Below are 16867 nucleotides of genomic sequence, written 5' to 3' on the forward strand. Positions count from 1 at the left end.
TGCAAAACGGGAGAATCGACCTGGAAGCTTCCGATTACTTACTTCCGATTTAAAGTAGAAGATCATAGATAAATGTCAGTCATATATAATAGAAAAACACAAGTAAATGAACAGTAAGGATCAACACTCCGTTCAGAATTTGCATGCTATTGAAATTAAGTATATACTCATGAAAGAATCAAGTCTGATCTCTAGAGTCCAAATTTAAGGGTAAATGAACATACTTTATGTTCCATCATCCAGTACTAAATGTTTTGTCCAAAGCAACGTATTGTGCAGTTCATGTAACATTCAAGTCATATAACTCAGAGGTACTGGAATTTGTACTAAATCATAGTAATAAAATCCAAGTTCAATCAAGATGTTTGTTGATTCAAGTACAATTAACAGTTGTCATATAATTGTAACAATGAGTTAAAGAAGATCATATCAGATATACACAATATAGAACAAATGTTATGTTTCCATACTTGGTCATAAATGTTCCAAGAGAAAAACTATGAGTACAATTATATGTTAATCTACACAAGAACAGATAGCATAATATTGAGAGACATGCATTCATAACGTTGAACAAAAGATTACTTGAGATACAACTAAGCACGTGCTGTACACTTTACGCTGTTGCTTTTGAATGAAAAAAAAATGTCATAACGTTTATAAGAAATCAGATGTTACAATTACTAAAAGTGCAATTGTATTATTTCGTAGGTATGTCATTCCAGATATTCACTGGTTCATATAAGCCAAAATAAAATTTGATTATGCACAGATTCAAACAAGAATATTTAGCAGTAAGATAGAACATAGTGTAAATATGGAAAGTTCGCGCCAGATATATGAAGAGATAAGCGAAGAAAGTCGATCGCTAAATTAAAGTAATTCTAAGCGCAATACTCAACACTACATATTATTACACATTATTACATTTGTATTGAAAAACCTAGTTAATAATGCAAGTAAGAGATATACACAAAGATATACTATACTGGTTCAAATACATACAATATTTCTTATTTCATATAAAACTTACTAAATACATTAAATTACACAAAACATATTACATATTATTACATAATGCTTAATATAAATTACACGTTACATATTATCATTGTAAATACAAAAGACAGATCATAACCCAATACATTTTAAAAACATAATACTTGTTACAAATCAATACACATTATAAAAAGTTGCAGTATCAAACACCAGGAGTACACCAGATATTCATGACCATGTCAAGACAAGGTATGACCATGTCAAGACAGATTGTAAGAGAGGCAACCTATTTAAACCTATTATCAGGTTCAATGTTCCGTCTTACTTTCTTCGGGAACATGCAAGGACCTGAATCGGAACAGAGAGCTTACTAAAGCTATGTTCAATAACTGTGGGAAGTAGACAGGATACACAAGAAGGGTATACAAAACCCTTTATTTTTTTCTATTTACAATAATTTCCGTACTTCGGAATACAAAGACCCACTACTTGTGGTCTAAACGTAATAATATAAAAATATAACTAAACTCTAACTTGACTTTGAAATAATAAACGTGGAAGATTGGCCTTATATTAACAGGAAGCCGTATGTAGTACAGAGAACTGTTAACACTACAATACGTTTAAAATTATCACGAGGATTAAACCTCTGGCCTGGAAGGCAACCAGCAACTGAGTAAAACTTTTAAGGTAAGCGGCCTGCTTCGACTAACTCCTTCCTCTCTTTCGCTTGGCAAAAAGCCACAACTTAAGTACTTGGCGTTCGCCAGACAAATTTTGCATAAATAAGTTAACGCTTTTAATTCTGGCCGGAAGTAGAAAATAAGAAGTGATAGTAAAGATTTAAAATAAAATAAACGTTAGTAAAACTTAAGATCCTTACACTATTACAGATGAATCTGCCTACAAATCAGAGCATATACCAGTCACAAAGTACAGTTACAAATAAGTACATAAAAACTGAAACTAAGCATTTGACTTGTTAGAAGAAGCAGTCACCATGAGCAATGGGGAAGCAATTATCCTATTTTAAATAAAGAGTCATACCAAAAATACAAACAAAACTAACTCATGCCATAGTTAATGCTGTAACAATTTCCAAGGTAAAAGAAAAACATCATTTAACACGACATAAAACAACACATTATTACTTGTAACATAAAAAAATTACTTTAAACTTATAATTACTCAAAAAAAATTACATATTAAAACATATCAAGACTTATTATTAAATCAAACAACACAGTAAAACATATTACTTGATAATATTATATACTAGAAATGATGATTATTAATTAAACGTGTGACAAAATGATTACTAATTACACAAATCTCAGAGACAATGAAAATTACCCCTGTCATGATAAATTAGGAAGTATAAGGTAACATCATCAGTATTTTACCTGAAGTATAAATTTATTCGCGTTTTATAGTAAAAAAATATAACCATTAACTTCTATATCTCCAAGATATGCAAATGAAAGCCTGTATAAAGTAGTTAATAAATATGATCAAACTCATTTCATACAAAAACCTAATCTAATAAAATATAATAATAAAAAAAAACTTCCCAAATTCATATCTAAAATGAAATAATAACCTAACAAACAACATACATGACAGCACTTTTTAAGAAAAAACATGAATTAACAGTGTTTGAAAGTATAAATAGCAGAAGGAAGGTAACAGAACTAAAATTTTCAATTAATGAAAAATTATATGTGTTTTTAAATAGTAAGCAATTAAAAGTGCAATAATTATGGATTTTTTTTTTCTTTGAGAACATACAGACTCCCCGTGCACCACATATGTACAACACGGGGCTTACAGAAGTAAGTTAACTAGAACATTAAAGGTTACATGTATAAATAAACATTAAAAATTACATGCATAAATAAAGCGAACAAAAGCAGAGAACAGCAGTCTGGACTTCACGAAAACAGATAAGTTCACTGGCCAAGGTCACTCCGAACATTTTCAAATCGTTCTGTAAGCATAATCTAGGGCCATCAAATGTAGGGCACGAGAAAATCAAATGTTCCACATCCTGAGGAACTCCTTTTGAACATTCACATAAATTGTTTGATCGTAGATTAAAACGAAACAGATAACTTGCAAATTTACCGTGACCAGATAAAAACTGAGACACTTTAAAATTTAACGAGAGGAAAGACTCGGAATTCAGTCTATGGTAAATAGAAGGAAGGAACTTTTTGGTGACTTCAGCATTACAAAATGAAATGTATTCCTCATTCCACATAGCTAAAAGCTTTTTATAATGAAAGGACTTCCAATAACTCTTTGGAATGCTAATGTTGATATCAATGGGTAAATTTAAGGCATCTTTAGCTAAGAAATCAGCTCTTTCATTTCCGTAGAAACCATGATGAGCACGCACATAAGCAAAGCAGATATCAATACCTCTAATTCTATGTGAACTAACAGTTACTAGGGTTTCGATAACTAATTTATCGCAGCTGGTAATACTGTTCAAAAGTTGAAGAAAAGAAAGAGAATCAGAATAAATAAGGTACTTTGAGGATGTTGTCCCATGATCCTGGATCCATTTGACGGCAAGATAAATGCACAGAAGTTCTGCTTGAAAAACTGTACATTCATTCCGTATACGGTGTCTAAGAAAACAAATCTCGGAATGGCCTTCAAAAAGAACAAATACAAGGCCAACCTTGTTGTTCATCTTGCTGCCGTTTGTAAAGAAAACCATATTAAAACTCATTTCAGCAGTCTCTTTATAATCGCAGAAATTTATGGGTTTTAAAGAAGCGGGATGAGAAAGATCAGTGAAGGGGACAATTCCATTAATACAGTCTTCCGACGCATGAGTTGCCAATGACTCAAAAATATTATTCTTATATGCAGTTTCAAAATCAATAGGCGGAACTCCTGCAAGAACAAAAGTAGCCTCATAGCTTAAGGTTCTATAACCACTAATAATACGAAGAAGAATTCTCCGTTGAAATCTTTCTCAAATTTCTATTGTTAACCTTCTTGGCAAGAACATGTCCCCAAGCACGACAGCCGTACGAAATGAAAAGTACAATACACTGCTTATACATGAGTTTAATAATTATGAATTGCAGTATTTACTAGTAATGCTGATGTTTCTTAGCACCATTTCTTTCGATCATATGTAAATGTATTTACTTATTTTTAGTGTCTACATTTTAGAATAGTGGTAGATTACAGTGATTATTTCATGCACGTTTTACAATCAATAACTTTCCTTTTGATACTGTATAGAAATAATTCAAATAATATAGTATACGATAGTAAGCCAAGTACATTAAAGTAAGCTCTCGTTAAATAGCACACGATGAAACATTTTGTTTCTATTTATTATGAATTTCTTTGTTATCACTAGCACATACAAAGTAAGCGCAGTAACTAGAATATACTTAAATTTAATAAAAAAATAAAACCTAATTTCCAACATTCAATTATTGAGATAATCTAATAAATATACATAACGGCAATATTTAAAAAAACGCGAATTACACAATGTTTGGAAGAATAGATACCAAACGAAAAGTAGTAAAACTGCAATTTGCAATCAATAAAAAATATTTAGTGTTTTTAATATTACACAGTTAAATATCATATTCGATCATATGCGGATGTATATACACATTTTTAGTTTCTGCATTTTAGGGTAATGGCAGATTACCATAATCATTTCATACACTGTTTAAAATCATTAACCTTTTCTGCATACTGTACAAAAGACAACATACTATAGAATGTGCATTAAAACCGGTTCTTCTTGAAACAGCATGTCATAATTTTTTAATGTATTGCTTTCTTGTTATTACATATATCTAATTATTCTTCAGTAGTCATATTAAGTACTTGTACCAGTCCAATAATTTCTTTGTATTTTGAAAATAATGAACATACCATAACAGCTTGAAATGTTGTTGCTTCTCCATCGATTGCATTTTCAGCAAAACCAGAAAGTGCCTTACCGTTGTATGTTATTTTTGGTTTTATATGAATTAATTCTGAGCACCAACCTTTCACTATGAATACAATAATCAATTAATATGAATGATATACGATATAGCACTTAGGACGTTATAACCGAAGCACAACGCTAATCCGGGTATCCAAATATTGCACCGCTGAAACACTGAAGATGGGAGACCACCACTGTATAATTTTAATCACCGGAAACACATAAAACACCAAAACATAAAACTAAACACATAAAACTATTTCACTCTATGGACGATTAGCATTGTAGCGCGTTCTAATTTTCCAAATTTTGGTTCACAGTTTCTCTAATTCTGATGTCAACATTTATTAGTAATTTATCAAATCCATTAATTTTGTCATTTTCCATGAAAAGTGTTAATATTTCTTTCTCTTTTTACATTAATTTTTCCGTTCTGCTTCTCCTGACTGTCGGTGAGTTTTCCGACATATATATTGTACAGCCGTTAAATATGCATGGATGTGCATCGTCATTTAACGTTGGACGTTTTCTGGGGATTCTTAAAATCGCCTCATTTTTATCCGTGAATACATCTTCACGCACAATCATATCTTCGCGAAAATTGTACTCTTTGCACTGTATGCGGTAAAATGTTTCATATTATGTCAGCATATTACTTCAAATAAACTCGTCATTACTTCAAAACTTACTTAATAAAAAAAAAAAAAAAAGGTGGGGAATGATGATTCTTTACAACCAGGATTTGGCGACTGGGTCCCCTAATCCCTAGTCGCCCTTTAAAAGGGATTTCTTCCTTCTTCTAGTACGCCTTCATGGTGTAACGGTTAGCACACAATCGGCGCGTATTCGAGAGGTCCAGGTTCGAGTCCCGGCGAGAGCATTGCTAATTTTTCACTTCTCTTGCATAAAAAAAAAAAAAAAAAAAAAAAAAAAAAAAAAAAAAAAAACCTAATGTTTCTAAAAGTTACGCAGATAAAATAACAGTGAAAGTATATAAAAAAGGAAGATGTATAATATACTTAAATATAAATACATCAGTACGAAAAAAAAAGTAAACCGAGTAACCAAATATTCATTTTTTGATTTTCATAAATAATTTCATAAACTATTTATGAAAATCAAAAAGTTAATAATAAAATGCTTGAATTATTAAAAAGTAGACGATAGTAAAATTTAATTTGTAAATATGCAAATACCATGAATTTTGAATAAAATGTGCGCATTTAAAAGCCTAAACGTGAAGTTCAAAAAGGTAAGGGTAAAATTATTAAGTGTAAAAATTCAAATACCATCATAATGAAATATATTCAATACCATTCATTGCCATTCAAAATACAAATACCATTCTAATGAAATCATTAATGTACTTTAAAATTAGCATAATGTAAGGAAAAATTCCAAGGAATATATGTCTTCGGCGTTCTTATAAACTTAAGCTTATTTAGTACCAGTTTTACGCTTGAAAGTTTAATTATGTCCGTTACTTATTTCCGCTCCATAAGAGTAAAATTGATTACGTTTGAGACTAAAAACAAAAATCAGTCTTCCATTAGAAACGAGAAATAATAAGTAAGTATTTTCTGTCTTCCTATTGCGCCCCCCGTCTTAGCTGAGCGATGAACTTCGTGCTTTCAAAACTATGTTTTAAAAAAGCGATCAGAATTAGATTATGCTCTTAAATCTGTGTTAAAAAAATACATCAGAATGAAGTAATGCCGGCGTGACAAGACAACACGCTGAAGAATAACTCATTTCAAAGGAAAGGAATTGGCAGGTTTGTTTTAAGAAAACTAATTTCCCTTCTGCTCATTAGACCGTACATGCTCTTTTTCTGCATCTTTTCTCTTAATGATCCAAAGGTATTTTACGAACGATTTACACTGGGGAGGGGGGGGGGGGAATCCCATCGCTCTGCAAAGCCGTAGGTCATGAAGTCGGCGGGACAATTAGCGTTTCGACGCCTTAAAAAAGGAGAATACGATCAAGCTCTTGATAGCTCGCAGTTTGGGCAGAATAGTATTCTTCGAAGTACTTCAGGTATCTTGTCTTCATACTCCTGGCATTTACGAAAGTTGAGTGCGACTACGCGTAACACGCAATGATAATGTTTAATGTTGGGGCATTGAAATCTGCGAATCCCACGAATATCGAAAAAGATTTGAGATTCAAAAATTGGTACTAATGGCGTTTTTTTTACTATTCAAATTTTTCGAATCACAAATTAATAAAAAAGAAAAGAAAGAAAGAAACTGTTAAACGCTTCAATTCGAAAGTTCAAGAAGATTAATTTTAGCGATGTCTAATAAAGTTGTTCATTAAGAAAGCGAACTTGACTGTTGCAGACTGTTGCAGCATGACCTGTATCTTCATGTGTATTATTACCTCGATACGCCCTTGAGCGCTGCTCTTAATTTTATGGAGAGAATTAAAAAGAGTTCCGTGTTCAGTGTTTGTTTGTGTCAACTCTTGAAGTAATCTTTTCCCCTTTGTATTCGATTGTTTATGAGATTCTGGACAGATTTGAAAACTTTTAACTATTTTTCAAATATCTGTCAGTTGAGGAAATGATATTGAGGATTTAAGAGTTTTAATTATATGTTTCCTTTTATAAATTTCATTTGAGCCTTTTATCAAATACAGGTGATATTAAAAACTATATTCTAAAATGTATTTTCTCCTAAAGTCGGATTTGGAATTGTGTTTTTATTAAAAACTTAATTATGTGTCAAAATCCCCCCCCTTCCTTTTCTATTTCTTGTTATTCTTAAATTAAGTTTCCAAGGGATTCCAAAACATTTTAGAATTCGGGTTTTGATTCGAGAAAATTTAAGTTTCCTGCCATTACTAGTAATTATAATAGATCTCCTATATTTACTGATATCATGGGCAGAAAACGGTTTCTATTAATGTCTGTATAAGAAGAAAAGCGAAAACATTTACATTATTAACTTTAATTTCTTAGTGCTTAGAATTACATACAACTGGAAACGAGTTTAAGAAATAAGAGGCAAGAATAAGATATTAGTTGCAGTATAAGAGATGAAATGCAATACTGCATTAAATAAAGGTAATAGCTGCGCTTCTGTAACCATCTTTGTCTACAGAATCTTATGAATATTGACTTACATTTGAGATAGTGTTACAAAATAGTGCAGGATTAGACAACTGAAAGGAAAAACAAACAATAAAAAGATAAAAGTTAAAAAAGACTGGCCAAGACAATCAACTGAATATCCAATAACAACAGAACAACCGCCATCCAGAATCAGAAGAACAGATAAAAATACAAAGATAGTTCCGTTTAAGTTGTACAAAGAGTATAAACTTCTCATGGGATACATTTGAGCAGAAGAATCTTCCAAGATGAATATTGTTGAGCAGAAAAATAGATGTTAATCAAAATATTCTAAGCCAAAAATCTGGTTCAAAAAGTAATCACGCATTCAATATTTTAAAATTTAATCATATCGCATGATTGCAAAATTTCGTGAGCTCGATTTTCTTATAGATGGAGGAAACAAAGCCACAGGGCAGCTTGGTGTTATTCATGACCATGGTGGTATGTCGCTGTATAGACAAGAGCATGCTCCATCACTTTAAATCCCACCGTTGACAAAATTCAATCTGTGGGTAAGACGCCTTTGCCAGAATGGAGAGGACAAAGTTACATTTTCGCCATGTTATACATACTACATAAGCTTCAGAAAGAAGTGATTGTTGGAACCACAGCATAAAATACTTGGCATATGTCTTCCGAATATGGAATCTCTTTGCTCAGTAAAAATATACTCTGGAAGATTTCGAAAGACCAATTTTAACTTGGATTATAAACCCCTATCCGGACAGCTTTTTGTCAAAAATAACAAAGTTGTATATGCTTTAGGGGTAAATAACCAAAGCATTAAAACTGAGCAGGTTGCAGAAAGACTTTATAAAAACAGGCTGTAAGGTATTTTCTCTTGCCTTAGCGCTTGTTTTCGGGGTGTAATTGAGAAGCACGTCCGGCTAGCAATTGAGAGCTCCACAGTTCGAATCTCAGCCAGGACATCGTGAATTTCTCATGATTCTTGCCCTGAATAAAAAGAAAAACGACTGAATCTACAAATGCACCTGAACTAAAAGATGGTTGACGATAATTCGTCACCACCAGATATTGCGATTGGATGATCTCCTCCGCATTCGCCCTATAAGATGAGGAGTATGTAAGGTATTTCCTCCTTCTTATGGTGTATTTTCGTGGTGTAATTAGAAAGTACGTCCAGTTAGCAGTCGGGAGGTACGGAGCTCAAATCCCGGCTAGGACATCACAGCTTTCTCACGATTCTCAAGCAGGGGGGGGGAGGAATTACTTAAAATGAATACGAAAAAACATACGAAATGCAGATTAAACTGATAAGTTTCATGTGTATTTCATATTTACAGAAATTTGGACTCGCTTTTAAGTTCAAGTACATTGTTTGAGATAAAAGAAAAAGCTGGACAGTGTCTCTGTTCAAATTGCACGAAAACGTTATTGTTTGATAGTCTGCTAATAAGGGATGAAAGCAGGGCGATTCTGTGTAAGCACGTGCAATACAAAATTAGATTGATGATATGGTTTAACACGTGAGTACTAGCTATCTAAACGGAAAGATATCTTTGTGGAGGACATTTTAAGGAGGCTGATATTCACGTTAGAGATAGGAAAACCAGTCCGTTCGCCGAGATGTGTATCCTCGTCGAGCTACTAATGTTCGTCAGCTGGTGGACTGAGGGGTGGCAGATGCAGACTAAAACAAGCTGATGAAATTTCAGATGGCATGAACATGTTTGTCTTTCATCAAACAAAGCCGTTTCGAATGTGAAAATTCAACGAAAGAAAAAAATAATAAAAGGCTGGTTTTGATCACTAGAACGGTGTTAACATCAGTCGTGGCAATGCCAGACCGTGTATTGTCCGAGAATGCTATTAAAATCGGAGACATTAAAATAGAAAATTCTTTAGAAACCGCTGTATTTTCCAGTAATTTCTTCTCCATATTTCTGTCTGTTCCAGTCTTTGTAGAGTAATTTGTGTGGCACCAATTTTGATTCTTCTGAAACTGTTAAAAATTACCTCACAAATTTCTTTGAACAAAAGCCATGCAGATTCTGCAAGCAAAAAGGCTACAGACTTTCAAAACATTGAAAGATAGTTGGAAAATACGACGATTATTATATCATATGTGCAAGATATGGCTGTCTTGTGTTTTACTTTCAAATCCAGCAATTTTCAGATCACGCAATAATTAAAACTTGCTGTAAGTAAATGTCTTTGATAACTCTGCTTACTGCAAATTTAATTCCTTATTGAATGGAAGTGTACGTTACAAATTCGACAATAAATTAAAAGTAAAATTATTCTCCTTCTGTTGATCGCGCATAATCACAAATTTAATTCTGTTTCCTAATTATTCTCTCCCCAAACCTGAAGTAAGAAAAAACTGTTAGTTCTTTGTCTATATAGAAGCTATCATAAGACTAAATAACTCCAGAAAAATTGGTTATATACCTATCGTTCCAATTTATTAAATAAGTAAGATAAGGTAGACCTTTAAAACTGCAAATGGTCGCGCAACTCATTTTAGTAAAAAGTACGCAAAATTTGAATTTTGGCTCTAGCTCCGTAGGGAGAAATGTATAAGATGACAAGAATACCTTTAATAAAAGAATTAGAGAAGCAAAGGAGAGGAAAAAAAATTCCACATCATCGTACTATCAAAATTATTAGGTTTATTTTCTGCCAAAGTATTGATTTTCAACACTTTTCTACCACATTACCTTTTTAGCCATACACCACAATGTCATCACTGCTAAGGCATTTTGATCTAAGTTATGCCTGTCATAAGCTATGTTAGATGTATAAAACAGAAGATATGTTAGTAGGCTAAGAATTGCATATAATTTTAAGGTATGGTTTCCCGCGGAACCAGCCAACACTGACAAATTCGAAAGAGTTGAATTACTTGAATTCGTCACTAAGAGCTGTTTTGTGATGAGGTAAGAGTATTTCACTGCTATGAAACGGACTCATGTTCCGTCCTCAAGGCCAAGCCACCTCTCGTATCGCAGTTCTGGTTCGATCCATAGATGTCGCCACGTAGAAATCCTTCCCTAAAATACCAAAGCAACGGCTAGCCATAAAGGACCACAGCTCCGGGCCACCACAGGAGTGTCTTTTCAGACGTGCTACGAACATGCACCTCCTCCACCCATCCAGAGTCGTACCTAGGGTTTTCAGTGCCCAGGGACAACTGAAGATTTCGCACCCCCTACTTCTTGCCAAGGATGGAAAACATTTAATTCTAAAATGTCGCAACATCAGTTTGGCGCCCCTTGGATTCTGCGCCCGGGGACAGATGCCCCCCTCTAGGTACGCCCCTGCACCCATCCACGTGGGGAAAACATGGAGGTAGGAAGTTAGAACCCTTTCTTACCTCCTTTCTTATCTCCATGGGGGAAAACTGACGAATTAGGTCATTCTCCCCACCAATGGCGTTTTGCTCCAAAAGTGTTCAATGGGCCAACTAGCCACGATCAACGAACGGGGCAGAACGCAGCCCACCAGCACAAGGATCAACCACATAAACACGGTAGGTTTGAAACACTGCAGCAAGTCATCCCTCTTCATTGGCATACAGATGGTAGTGGAAGGTGCATGGGTTCCCTCCGAGCCAACCATAGCTCATAAATTCGAAAGGGTTGCATTACTTGAATTTCGTTACTGAAGAGCTCTTTTATGATGAAGTAGAGCTTTTCATTCTCATGAAACGGACTCTGTCCCCAAGGTAAAGCAACCTCTTGCATCACACTTTTGATTCGGTCCATAGATGTTACCTCTAGCGAGCCTCCGCTTAACATCGAAAGCCCAAAGACAGCGAGCCATAAATAAACGACATCCCTCGAGGCCTGCTTATCGTGTTTAATATACTCAGTGGCCTAGCGGTAAAACCGTTGAAAACTAGAAGATTGGTAGAACTCCCTGTGAACGGGCTGATTACACGGGAGGTTTCATATATTTCCCTATGTGTAACGGGAAACCACGAGGCAGTTTTCCTTAAAAAGTCCACAATGAAACCAATCCTTTCCGTTAATCAAGATAGCCCTTGCATGCTTTTTCGTTATCTAAATAATCCACTACTGTATTTAATAAGCCTACGTTTATGTTGTGAGCTTTATATTATTTTTACTAATAGTTATTTTAATTTTTTAATCTTTTCTGTCATTTCTTGTTTCTTTCGAATTTCCTCGCCAGGATATAAATGAATTACGGTGAACAAGAAAGTATTTAAGCTAGCGTGTTTCGCTATTGAGTGCGCAAGTTGTTGTTTCTATCAGCTGTTTGAGTTCTGAATCTTGGCTTCGAATTCTTGCCGCCAGTTTAATATCACGCTGGTGTAGGTTTCTGAATCAATCTCGAAGGTTAAATTAATTTGTGTAGTTTTGAACTGTTAGCTCATCTTTAAATTTAGTTTAGTTTACCGTTATCTTTAGTTTTATTGCTACAAGTAGATGGTGGATTTGTAAGCACAAGGGCTGTGCCGTCTATAAATAACTGAGTTCAATGAAAGGGCCTTTTACACGCTTTCCCTGTTGTATTAATCTTCTAGTCTAGTCTAATCGTGAACAGATTTTCAAATAGGTCTAGTAGCAGTGTATGCTAGCCGAGGATACTATACGTTACAATGTATGAATTAGTAATCTAAGTTATTTTACATTAAAGAATATTAATAAGCAAATGTTTTCGCTGGCATTTTTTAGATTATGCATGCCTACGTATAACTTTTTATTGCTTTCGGTTCTCACGATTTCAAACGAATTAGCCTTTTATTTCAGTTTAAGTACACCAGCCTGATAAAGAAGGGAATTCTTTTGGCGACGTAATAACGAGTTAAACCTTTCAGTGGAAAATGGGGAACATGCGCAAACTACGTCAAAGACAGCGTAGTCGAAAATACGTATATTTTTAATGCGAACTTGAATACATAATTTTTGTGATGAAGAAACATAATAATATTAGCACGGCTAAAAGTGTTCTTTTTTTTTTTTTTTTTTTTCCCAGAAAGGCTAATTTTTTTTTCCCCTTTTATTCAATGAAATTCAGTTTTTATTACGATCCGTGAAATTGATGCTTTTGACATTTGTTTACATATATCATACGAATTTGAGAGTTCAGACATAAATCCGACAATACAAATCATATAACTTGATAATTATTTTTGCAAATACGTTTGCATATTAGAAAACAGTTCCCTCTTGCTTTCAAAAGATTTCAACAGGATAATTTAGTCATATCAGAACTTTTTCTGCAGGTAGCCTCTTTTTTTGAAGTACTCTTCCTTATTCAATTCATTATTTAAAATGGAACCATGGGTTTACCGTCAGTCTTTTTCGAGATATTTAATTCTTGCATTATTTTTTAAACATTTTGTAAAACCATATATAAAAAGTAAATAAATATTAATTTGTAAAATAATTTGCTTTATAGGGATAAAAACTGCGCCTCTTAAAACATGACAAAAACTAATGAAATAAAAATAGCTGTATAAAACAAAAATAACAACACAGAACAAAATACAGCTAATAAACGAAGTCAAACTTTAATTAACCTTTTCCAAAGAATTTGAATATTCAAAATTCAGCATTCATACTTAGAAATAACATCACGGGAATTAAGAATATCTGAAAAGAAATGTGTTAGACCTTAGTAGGCTATTTCGATAAATTAATACTGGCAGATTATTTTGTATTTAACTCTCAAGTAGTGATATACTTAACACATTTCTCACCAGTTTTAAAGTTTTTTATTATTACACTAAAGGTCTTTTGAAATTTAACTTAATTTTGCTGTTGTACAATATCGCAGACTTTAAAAAGATTTCGCATTCATTTATCATATTTCAAAAGAAAGAGCTACTCCCGTCTTCACATATTCTTAGTATACGTTACATTACTAAAAGAGAAAATGTCACTTTTAAACCCCACTTTGAGGTCAGAGGTATTTTTTACATTTCATGTAAATGTCTACTAGAAATCCTTTTAACGTTAACAAAAATTTTGAGTATTTTCCCAGTAGGCAAATGGGCTACATTTCACTGAAATCTTATTAGCTTCTCTTAATTTTTCAATACTGATATTGAAGCTTCTACTAGTATTCTGCTCATAGAAGCTTCAATATCAGTTATGTTAACTTTTATGACACAGTTATGGTAACTCATATTTTAGTATTTCTTTGGGGTGTCATTTTCAAAGTATTAACTTAATAATGAAGTACGAATCCTTGTCGAAGATTGAAATGCTCACTAGTTTTGTTTCTGAATGTGATTCCCATATCACATATCCTCCATACGGAAAATTTAATTTACTTTACGGTATTTCAAACGAAACAGTGAATATCTGAATGTTTATAAGATCTTGTCCATTTATGGATTTGTGCAATATGTAATTCTGATAAAATTTTGAGATAATTATAAAAGAACTGTAAATATCTTGACTTAATGAGTGGAAGAAAATGCGAGATTCAAATTGTTTTATTAATAACTTTTTTTTTTTTTTTTTTTTGAATGAAGGTTATACACCTTCTACAGTTTCTTGGAAAATTGGTTAGATATCTAAGTATTTTCACATATTTCATTGCTACATTTTTTTTCCTTTCTATATAACAACAAAATTTTCAAGACCAACTTTTAAATGTTTTCAAGTCTTCTGAAATTGATACATATTTCAAATTCATTATGATTTGGTGAAGAGGTTTTGAAAAGTTTACAAAAACATGATATTACTTCCTATACTTAGCACTGTTTTCTCTCCTTTTTAGTTCTGTTTTCTGTATGTTAATGAATTATCTGATATTTTTATATGACTTTTGCCTTTGATGTGATAATTTTATGTGCTTTTACAACATCTTATAAAAACTCTAAAATACGTTTATCAACCAGATTAATATTCCTATATTTAAGGATATTCTAAATATATTTGGTAACATAAATTATTTAATAAATTAAATGTGTCTATAAAATACGAAATAATTCTATTTATATTAATATCAAAGCGTCTTTCAAATTTCATCATTATAGTTTTTGACAGTTTATTGTCAAATGTTGCCGTTGCAATCAAAATCTCAACAAAGGCGTCTGTCTTTATTTGACAGATTAACAATCACAGTACTGTTGAACTGCGATATTCAAAGCCAAGTGTGTTTAGTCTGAAATATATTTTGGCTGCCGATAAATATAAATAAAGGAGCAGACTTAGAAGTAGACAGGAATACAAAAATGCGTATTTAATTGAATTTATAATGAATAGTCAAACAATCAACAAAGGATCGAATAAAAAACTTGTTTTTAATAACTCCTCAAAGATAAACTTCTTCGATGTATTATTGTTTTCCTTTTGCTATAAAAATCCCTTCCGCGATGGCTTGAAATCGTAGCCAACTGACGATGCATAACACTTATCTTTTATCTTCGTTATTAAAAAAAAAGGGTACTGCTTAATACTGCGTAAGTTAATCATATAAAATGCCATTTTATCTGGACTTCTTGGTAATATTTTGCAACAAACATTATTTTATAACATGATATGAGGGTTTCAAATAAAACTGTATAATATGTCGAATGCAAAATTTCTATTTCGTGTCCTTTAATTTCTATACCCAAAGGGAAATGTGATGGTTATGAAGAAACTGCAAGCTTTTTTAAATGTTTCCTCTCTTCATTTCCTTCAAATAGTAATGTTTGTTTTTAATATTTTGATATTCTTCTATTTATGCTATTTTACGTTCAAGAAAGAAGAGAAGAAAGAAGCTCCAGTTTTAAAAATTGAATTTTTTTAGTTGAGTTTTAATTTTATTTAAAGACTGACTTTTATGTATTAGCTACAGAAGGAGGTATTTTTATTTAAGAAGAAAAGAAAAATAATTATGCATTTTTTTATATTATTCAATTTTCTTTTTTTTTTTATGTTTATTTTAATTTATACAATCAGAAATTCTCAAATTTAAAAAATTTTTCTAACAGAATTTCATTGTGCAACTTTTTTTTTAATTAACAAATATCTCCACTAAAAGGCACTATACTTTGGAAAACTGTATACACCGCCCTGTTTTTGAATTATTATTGTTATCGGTCAGAATACGCTAACTTATAACGAAACAGCATTTTTCTTAGGCTAGAAGAAATGTAATCATGCTAAAGAGCTTTACTGAATATGTATTTTCTTATACACAACTCTTATTTTCAGCTCTTGAGAAGAAACCTGCAATAAGCTTTTTCTTTCAGCACAAATAACCATCCAGTTGTCTAGACCTGAAGTTCTGTGATTTTAATTTATAAAGCTGCTTGAATTTGCGGTTATGCAGAGGTCTGAAAGACGCTATTCGATGACGCGGTGTCCGCCGATAACATCGCGGCAAAAACATCGCGGACGAAAACGTCGCAGAGAAAACAACGCAAGGCGAAAACGTCGCGCTACAAAACATCGAGGGAGAAAACATCGCAAAGAGAAAACATCGCAGTTCTAAAACATCGTGGTACAAAACATCGTCATCGAAAATAAAGCGTTTCAAAAACTTCGCAGTTTGTAAACATCGTCGTCGAAAATTTCGTGGTAAAAAATAAAAAATCTACAAATCATCGCGTGACGATAACATCGCAGACATGCTTTTTTTCAGGCTTTAATAACTGTAAATAGATATTCCCATAATAATTTGTGAGCGCAAGATGTAAAAAAGGATAATTTTTACTTTCACATTTTTTTATTAACTAAATTTTTGCGGAAAAGTAAGAATGAAACTTAAGCATAGAAAATTAAATGCAACTTATAGATTATACTTTTTATGAAAAATTACCAGTAAAAACTTTATAAAAATTATTTATT

The sequence above is a fragment of the Stegodyphus dumicola genome, chromosome X2 (assembly GCF_044657685.1).
Source record: "Stegodyphus dumicola isolate Sdum_Otavi_A_Nest chromosome X2, ASM4465768v1".
Taxonomy (NCBI): domain Eukaryota; kingdom Metazoa; phylum Arthropoda; class Arachnida; order Araneae; family Eresidae; genus Stegodyphus; species Stegodyphus dumicola.